The following is a 7,500-nucleotide window of genomic DNA, read 5'->3' on the forward strand; positions in this document are numbered from 1 at the left end:
TCACTACGGCTGGGTCAGGGACCACTCACTACGGCTGGGCCAGGGACCAGGGACGGGGCGGCAGGGTAGCCTAGTGGTTAGAGCGTTGGACTAGTAACCGGAAGGTTGCAAGTTCAAACCCACGAGCTGACAAGGTACAAATCTTTCCTTCTGACCCTGAACAGGCAGTTAACCCACTGTTCCTAGGCCGTCAATGAAAATAAGAATTTGTTCTTAACTGACTTGCCTAGTTAAATTAAAATAAAATAAATAAACTCAGGACTGCTGGGTCAGGGTGTCACCCTGTAACAGTTCTGGACCAATCACGACTGGTGGGTCAGGGTGTCACCCAGTAACAGTTCTGGACCAATCACGACTGCTGGGTCAGGGTGTCACCCCGTAGCAGTTCTGGACCAATCACGACTGCTGGGTCAGTGTGTCACCCAGTAACAGTTCTGGACCAATCACGACTGGTGGATCCATCAGTGTTGCTTTACTCAACAGGAACTGATCTGTGTGTCTTTTCCAGAAGACAAGGACCAGTCTGAGCAGGAACTTCCCCGTATGTCCGTTGAGGTGGTTAACACAGTTTCTCCAGGATTGAAAGCTCTCCACTCTCAGTTCACAACCTTTGACTTTTGACTTTTGACCCCTTGATTCTCCTGTAAGCGACTGGTGGTGTGTTTTCCACTTCTGAAGTAGAAGATGTCTACTCGGAATGACTCTGACCACAGCTCGTGGCAACCTGGAAAATGTCCATCTGCATTGCATTGCACAATTCTGACTTGCAATTACTTGAGGTGTTCGCTGGCAACGACAAGCAGCAAGCTGCAATTTACGGAATCCCAGTATGCGGTCTAAAGATTCTCGTCACCGGACGACGATCTGTAAAAAGGGTGAACTTCCTCTTGTCCAGATACTGGTGGAACCTTCCGCACTCCAAAAACAATGCCGGGCTGTAGTGTGACGGGCTGTAGTGTGACGGGCTGTAGTGTGGCGGGCTGTAGTGTGACGGGCTGTAGTGTGGCGGGCTGTAGTGTGGCGGGCTGTCGTGAGACGGGCTGTAGTGTGACGGGCTGTAGTGTGACGGGCTGTAGTGAGACGGGCTGTAGTGTGGCGGGCTGTAGTGTGACGGGCTGTAGTGTGGTGGGCTGTCGTGAGACGGGCTGTAGTGTGACGGACTGTAGTGCCTATGGCTTCCTCGTTTCATCTTTTACTTTGTTCAATGTCTTCGATGCGAAAAGCGACTGACTTCTCATCACCGGTAGGCGTAATATGATACGCGACTCTGTTCCCACCCCATATAGATTAGCATCACAAGCTTGGTTTCCCAGAGATAATCCGCTTCCTCTTTTCCCAGTAACGAAGATGTCGTCCAGGAAGTGTTTTTACTCCAGGTGGCGAATCCGTTCAGATCTGGTCCGTCGCGGACAGCACTGCTGCAGCACTTTGGGATACCCAAACGGAACAGGAAGTGATGTCACGACGGGCAGCAGCTTCCTTTGACTTTTCAACAGAGGAAGTAGGTGTGACAGAGGTCGATTTTTAATTTCACTTTGACCCCCCCCCCCAGCTAAGCCCGCAAATAATATATGTATATTGATGTGTGGTAGTGGATACTGCTCAACGGACAGTACAGAATTAACTGTGACTTTAAAATGTCTCCACATATCCTGATTCCACCCTCCTTTGTAAGAAACCGGTATGATGAGTGTTGCCTTTTTCACTCACACTGACCCGGCTCCAGTACTTTTGTTCTTAGCCAGAGTGTCTCAGTCAGCCTAGACGTTTGCTTTAAGAAACTTTGGTTTTCTGTCTGGCTTAATGCCAAGCTTCACTGTAATGTATTTCATGCTAACCTGCTCTCCATGAAAGACTCCTCCATGTTTGTTTAAGATGGCGGGTAGGCCTGTGTCTCCATGTGTCATTGTATGCACTGATGACCATTCCGGTGTGATTTTCTCCAGCCTCGAACATCCTAGTAATGATGGGTAGTCTCCTTTCAACATGTACAGTTGTAGAAAACATCAGTGTTCTCCTGGTCTGATGAGTCAGTCACCTCAGTGTTCTCCTGGTCTGATGAGTCAGTCACCTCAGTGTTCTCCTGGTCTGATGAGTCAGTCACCTCAGTGTTCTCCTGGTCTGATGAGTCAGTCACCTCAGTGTTCTCCTGGTCTGATGAGTCAGTCACCTCAGTGTTCTCCTGGTCTGATGAGTCAGTCACGTCAGTGTTCTCCTGGTCTGATGAGTCAGTCACCTCAGTGTTCTCCTGCTCTGATGAGTCAGTCACCTCGGTGTTCTCCTGGTCTGATGAGTCAGTCACCTCAGTGTTCTCCTGGTCTGATGAGTCAGTCACCTCAGTGTTCTCCTGGTCTGATGAGTCAGTCACCTCAGCGTTCTCCTGGTCTGATGACTCAGTCACCTCAGTGTTCTCCTGGTCTGATGAGTCAGTCACCTCAGTGTTCTCCTGGTCTGATGAGTCAGTCACCTCAGTGTTCACCTGGTCTGATGTCTCAGTCACCTCAGTGTTCTCCTGGTCTGATGAGTCAGTCACCTCAGTGTTCTCCTGATCTGATGAGTCAGTCACCTCAGTGTTCTCCTGGTCTGATGAGTCAGTCACCTCAGTGTTCTCCTGGTCTGATGAGTCAGTCACCTCAGTGTTCTCCTGGTCTGATGACTCAGTCACCTCGGTGTTCTCCTGGTCTGATGAGTCAGTCACCTCAGTGTTCTCCTGGTCTGATGAGTCAGTCACCTCAGTGTTCTCCTGGTCTGATGACTCAGTCACCTCGGTGTTCTCCTGGTCTGATGAGTCAGTCACCTCAGTGTTCTCCTGGTCTGATGAGTCAGTCACCTCAGTGTTCTCCTGGTCTGATGACTCAGTCACCTCGGTGTTCTCCTGGTCTGATGACTCAGTCACCTCGGTGTTCTCCTGGTCTGATGAGTCAGTCACCTCAGTGTTCTCCTGGTCTGATGAGTCAGTCACCTCAGTGTTCTCCTGGTCTGATGACTCAGTCACCTCAGTGTTCTCCTGGTCTGATGAGTCAGTCACCTCAGTGTTCTCCTGGTCTGATGAGTCAGTCACCTCAGTGTTCTCCTGGTCTGATGAGTCAGTCACCTTGGTGTTCTCCTGGTCTGATGAGTCAGTCACCTCAGTGTTCTCCTGGTCTGATGAGTCAGTCACCTCAGTGTTCTCCTGGTCTGATGAGTCAGTCACCTCAGTGTTCTCCTGGTCTCATGAGTCAGTCACCTCAGTGTTCTCCTGGTCTGATGACTCAGTCACCTCAGTGTTCTCCTGGTCTGATGAGTCAGTCACCTCAGTGTTCTCTTGGTCTGATGAGTCAGTCACCTCAGTGTTCTCCTGGTCTGATGAGTCAGTCACCTCGGTGTTCTCCTGGTCTGATGAGTCAGTCATCTCAGTGTTCTCCTGGTCTGATGACTCAGTCACCTCGGTGTTCTCCTGGTCTGATGAGTCAGTCATCTCAGTGTTCTCCTGGTCTGATGAGTCAGTCACCTCAGTGTTCTCCTGGTCTGATGAGTCAGTCACCTCAGTGTTCTCCTGGTCTGATGAGTCAGTCACCTCAGTGTTCTCCTGGTCTGATGAGTCAGTCACCTCAGTGTTCTCCTGGTCTGATGAGTCAGTCACCTCGGTGTCCTCCTGGTCTGATGAGTCAGTCACCTCGGTGTTCTCCTGGTCTGATGAGTCAGTCACCTCAGTGTTCTCCTGGTCTGATGAGTCAGTCACCTCAGTGTTCTCCTGGTCTGATGAGTCAGTCACCTCGGTGTCCTCCTGGTCTGATGAGTCAGTCACCTCAGTGTTCTCCTGGTCTGATGAGTCAGTCACCTCAGTGTTCTCCTGGTCTGATGACTCAGTCACCTCAGTGTTCTCCTGGTCTGATGAGTCAGTCATCTCAGTGTTCTCCTGGTCTGATGAGTCAGTCACCTCAGTGTCCTCCTGGTCTGATGAGTCAGTCACCTCAGTGTTCTCTTGGTCTGATGAGTCAGTCACCTCAGTGTTCTCCTGGTCTGATGAGTCAGTCATCTCAGTGTTCTCCTGGTCTGATGACTCAGTCACCTCAGTGTTCTCCTGGTCTGATGACTCAGTCACCTCAGTGTTCTCCTGGTCTGATGAGTCAGTCACCTCAGTGTTCTCCTGGTCTGATGAGTCAGTCACCTCAGTGTTCTCCTGGTCTGATGAGTCAGTCACCTCAGTGTTCTCCTGGTCTGATGAGTCAGTCACCTCAGTGTTCTCCTGGTCTGATGAGTCAGTCACCTCAGTGTTCTCCTGGTCTGATGAGTCAGTCACCTCAGTGTTCTCCTGGTCTGATGAGTCAGTCACCTCAGTGTTCTCCTGGTCTGATGAGTCAGTCACCTCAGTGTTCTCCTGGTCTGATGAGTCAGTCACCTCAGTGTTCTCCTGGTCTGATGACTCAGTCACCTCAGTGTTCTCCTGGTCTGATGAGTCAGTCACCGCAGTGTTCTCCTGGTCTGATGAGTCAGTCACCTCAGTGTTAACCTGGTCTGATGAGTCAGTCACCTCAGTGTTCATCTGCTCAACAGCGTGAACATATCTCTTTTTCTTTTTGTAGTAATGTCTCTCTCGCTTTAAGTCTTTGAACTTTTCTCTGAGTCAATGTGGCTCTTTTTATTACAGGCTCACTTTACACCAGGATGTAGAAGCCTGATGTCTCACCACGTCCTTCCACCATCACATAGAAGCCCTGACGTCCCACCATGTCCTTCCACCATCACGTAGAAGCCCTGATGTCCCACCACGTCCTTCCACCATCACGTAGAAGCCCTGATGTCTCACCACGTCCCACCACCATCACGTAGAAGCCCTGATGTCCCACCACGTCCTTCCACCATCACGTAGTAGCCCTGATGTCTCACCACGTCCTTCCACCATCATGTAGAAGCCCTGATGTCCCACCACGTCCTTCCACCATCACGTAGAAGCCCTGATGTCTCACCACGTCCCACCACCATCACGTAGAAGCCCTGATGTCCCACCACGTCCTTCCACCATCATGTAGAAGCCCTGATGTCCCACCACGTCCTTCCACCATCATGTAGAAGCCCTGACGTCCCACCACGTCCTTCCACCATCATGTAGAAGCCCTGACGTCCCACCACGTCCCACCACCATCATGTAGAAGCCCTGATGTCCCACCACGTCCTTCCACCATCATGTAGAAGCCCTGATGTCCCACCACGTCCCACCACCATCACGTAGAAGCCCTGATGTCTCACTCTGTCCCACCACCATCATGTAGAAGCCTGATGTCTCACCCTGTCCCACCACCATCATGTAGAAGCCCTGACGTCCCACCACGTCCTTCCACCATCATGTAGAAGCCCTGACGTCCCAACCTGTCCCACCACCATCATGTAGAAGCCCTGATGTCCCACCACGTCCTTCCACCATCATGTAGAAGCCCTGATGTCCCACCACCATCATGTAGAAGCCCTGATGTCCCACCCTGTCCCACCACCATCATGTAGAAGCCCTGATGTCCCACCACGTCCTTCCACCATCATGTAGAAGCCCTGATGTCTCACCCTGTCCCACCACCATCATGTAGAAGCCCTGATGTCTCACCCTGTCCTTCCACCATCATGTAGAAGCCCTGATGTCTCACCCTGTCCCACCACCATCATGTAGAAGCCCTGACGTCCCACCACGTCCTTCCACCATCACGTAGAAGCCCTGACGTCCCACTCTGCAACAGCGGAAGCGTTTGACTTGATTTTCCCCCGTCTCTGATTTTCAGTTGCAAATTCTGTGCTCGTTTTCCCCCTGATGAACTCAACACGCTGAGCCTCTTTGGCATCTAGTTCCGTGGACACAAGGACTTCAACGGTCTTTCACCGAGGTCAGATTTACTTTCAGTCGATAGTCTCCTTTTGTGTAGCTTCACTTCCGTAGCCCACATACTAGTCTGTCTCTAATGGTGTCACTTAGAAAGTCATTCAACTCCGCGCAGCAGAAAACAGTGCAACTAGTACAACCCTCGTACACAACGGGATACCATTTATTCCATTCCAGCCATTACGATGAGCCCCCGGTACTCCCAAATTAAGGTCTCACCAGCCCGCCTGTGCACCATCACCACAGTGCTATTACAGCGACTTATACATAACACTGCTTAACCCACTTACATAATCATTATATATTATTTTCTACCGCAAGGTTTGTTTCAATAACTGCAAAAAGCAAACTCCCCCTTTTAAAACTTTTTTTTAAACCTTTTTAAATACGCTTAATTGTTGTTTACGGTGGAACAACGCAAACAGACGTGATTGGCTAGATGTAGCTATAGATTTAATAGAGTTGAGAGAGTCTTATTGAGACAGCTCAGACATTAGGATACTAGTTGATGTGTTATAAAGTAGATAAAAACAACAAGCTGTTCCCGAGATCCTCGACACGCTTTGCTTCTATCACTGTAGTGTTCTGCATTATCACCGTAGTGTTCTACATTATCACCGTAGTGTTCTACATTATCACTGCAGTGGTCTGCATTATCACTGTAGTGTTCTGCATTATCACCGTAGTATTTTACATTATCACTGCAGTGTGCTGCATTACCACCATAGTTGTCTGCATTATCACCATAGTGCTCTACATTATCACCATAGTGTTCTGCATTACATTGCTCTACATTATCACTGCAGTGTTCCGCATTATCACTGTAGTGTTCTGCATTATCGCCATAGTGTTCTACATTATCGCTGCAGTGGTCTGCATTATCGCCATAACGTTCTGCATTATCACTGTTGTGTTCTACATTATCGCTGTAGTGTTCTGCATTATCGCCGTGGTGTTCTACATTATCACTGCAGTGTTCTGCATTATCACTGTGGTGTTCTGCGCTAACGCTGTAGAGTTCAGCATTATCACAGTAGTGTTATACATTATCACATTAGGGTCCTGCATTATCGCTGCAGTGTCATACACTATCGCCATAGTGTTCTACATTATCAATGTAGTGTGCTACATTATCACTGTAGCGCACCACATTATTACTACAGTGTACTGCATTATCACTATAGAGTTTCTACATCATCACTGAATAGTTGCTGCATTATCAATGTAGAGTTCTACATTATCAATGTAGCGTACGGCATTATCGCTGTAGTGTGCAACATTATTGCTGTATTGACCTACATTATCACTGCAGTGTTTTCTGCATTATCACCATTGTGTGCTACATTACCGCTGTAGAGGTCAGCATTTTCAATGTGGTGTACTGCATTCTCCGTGTAGTGTTTTCAGAATTATCACTGTAGAGTTCAGCATGATCAATATAGTGTTTCTGCATTATCGCTGTAGAGGTCAGCATGATCAATTTAGTGTTTCTGCATTATCACTGTAGAGTTCAACATGATCAATATAGTGTTCTGCATTATCGCTGTATAGGTCAGCATGATCAATTTAGTGTTTCTGCATTATCACTGTAGTGTAATCTGCATTTATCTATCTTTATTTAATCTAGTAAGTCCATGAGAACACATTCTCAC

General features: G+C 48.7%; 1 protein-coding gene across 1 annotated transcript in view; it reads right to left on the minus strand.

The window, feature by feature from the left end:
• LOC135531217 (11-beta-hydroxysteroid dehydrogenase type 2-like) overlaps nt 1-7,500 on the minus strand; it is a gene marked incomplete at its 3' end in the record, with an annotated part of 52,564 nt that overhangs the window by 43,798 nt on the left and 1,266 nt on the right. The gene's annotated exons all lie outside the window — the stretch shown is intronic.

Source organism: Oncorhynchus masou, unplaced genomic scaffold, assembly GCF_036934945.1.
Source record: "Oncorhynchus masou masou isolate Uvic2021 unplaced genomic scaffold, UVic_Omas_1.1 unplaced_scaffold_1555, whole genome shotgun sequence".
In the NCBI taxonomy this organism is placed as follows: Eukaryota; Metazoa; Chordata; class Actinopteri; order Salmoniformes; family Salmonidae; genus Oncorhynchus; species Oncorhynchus masou.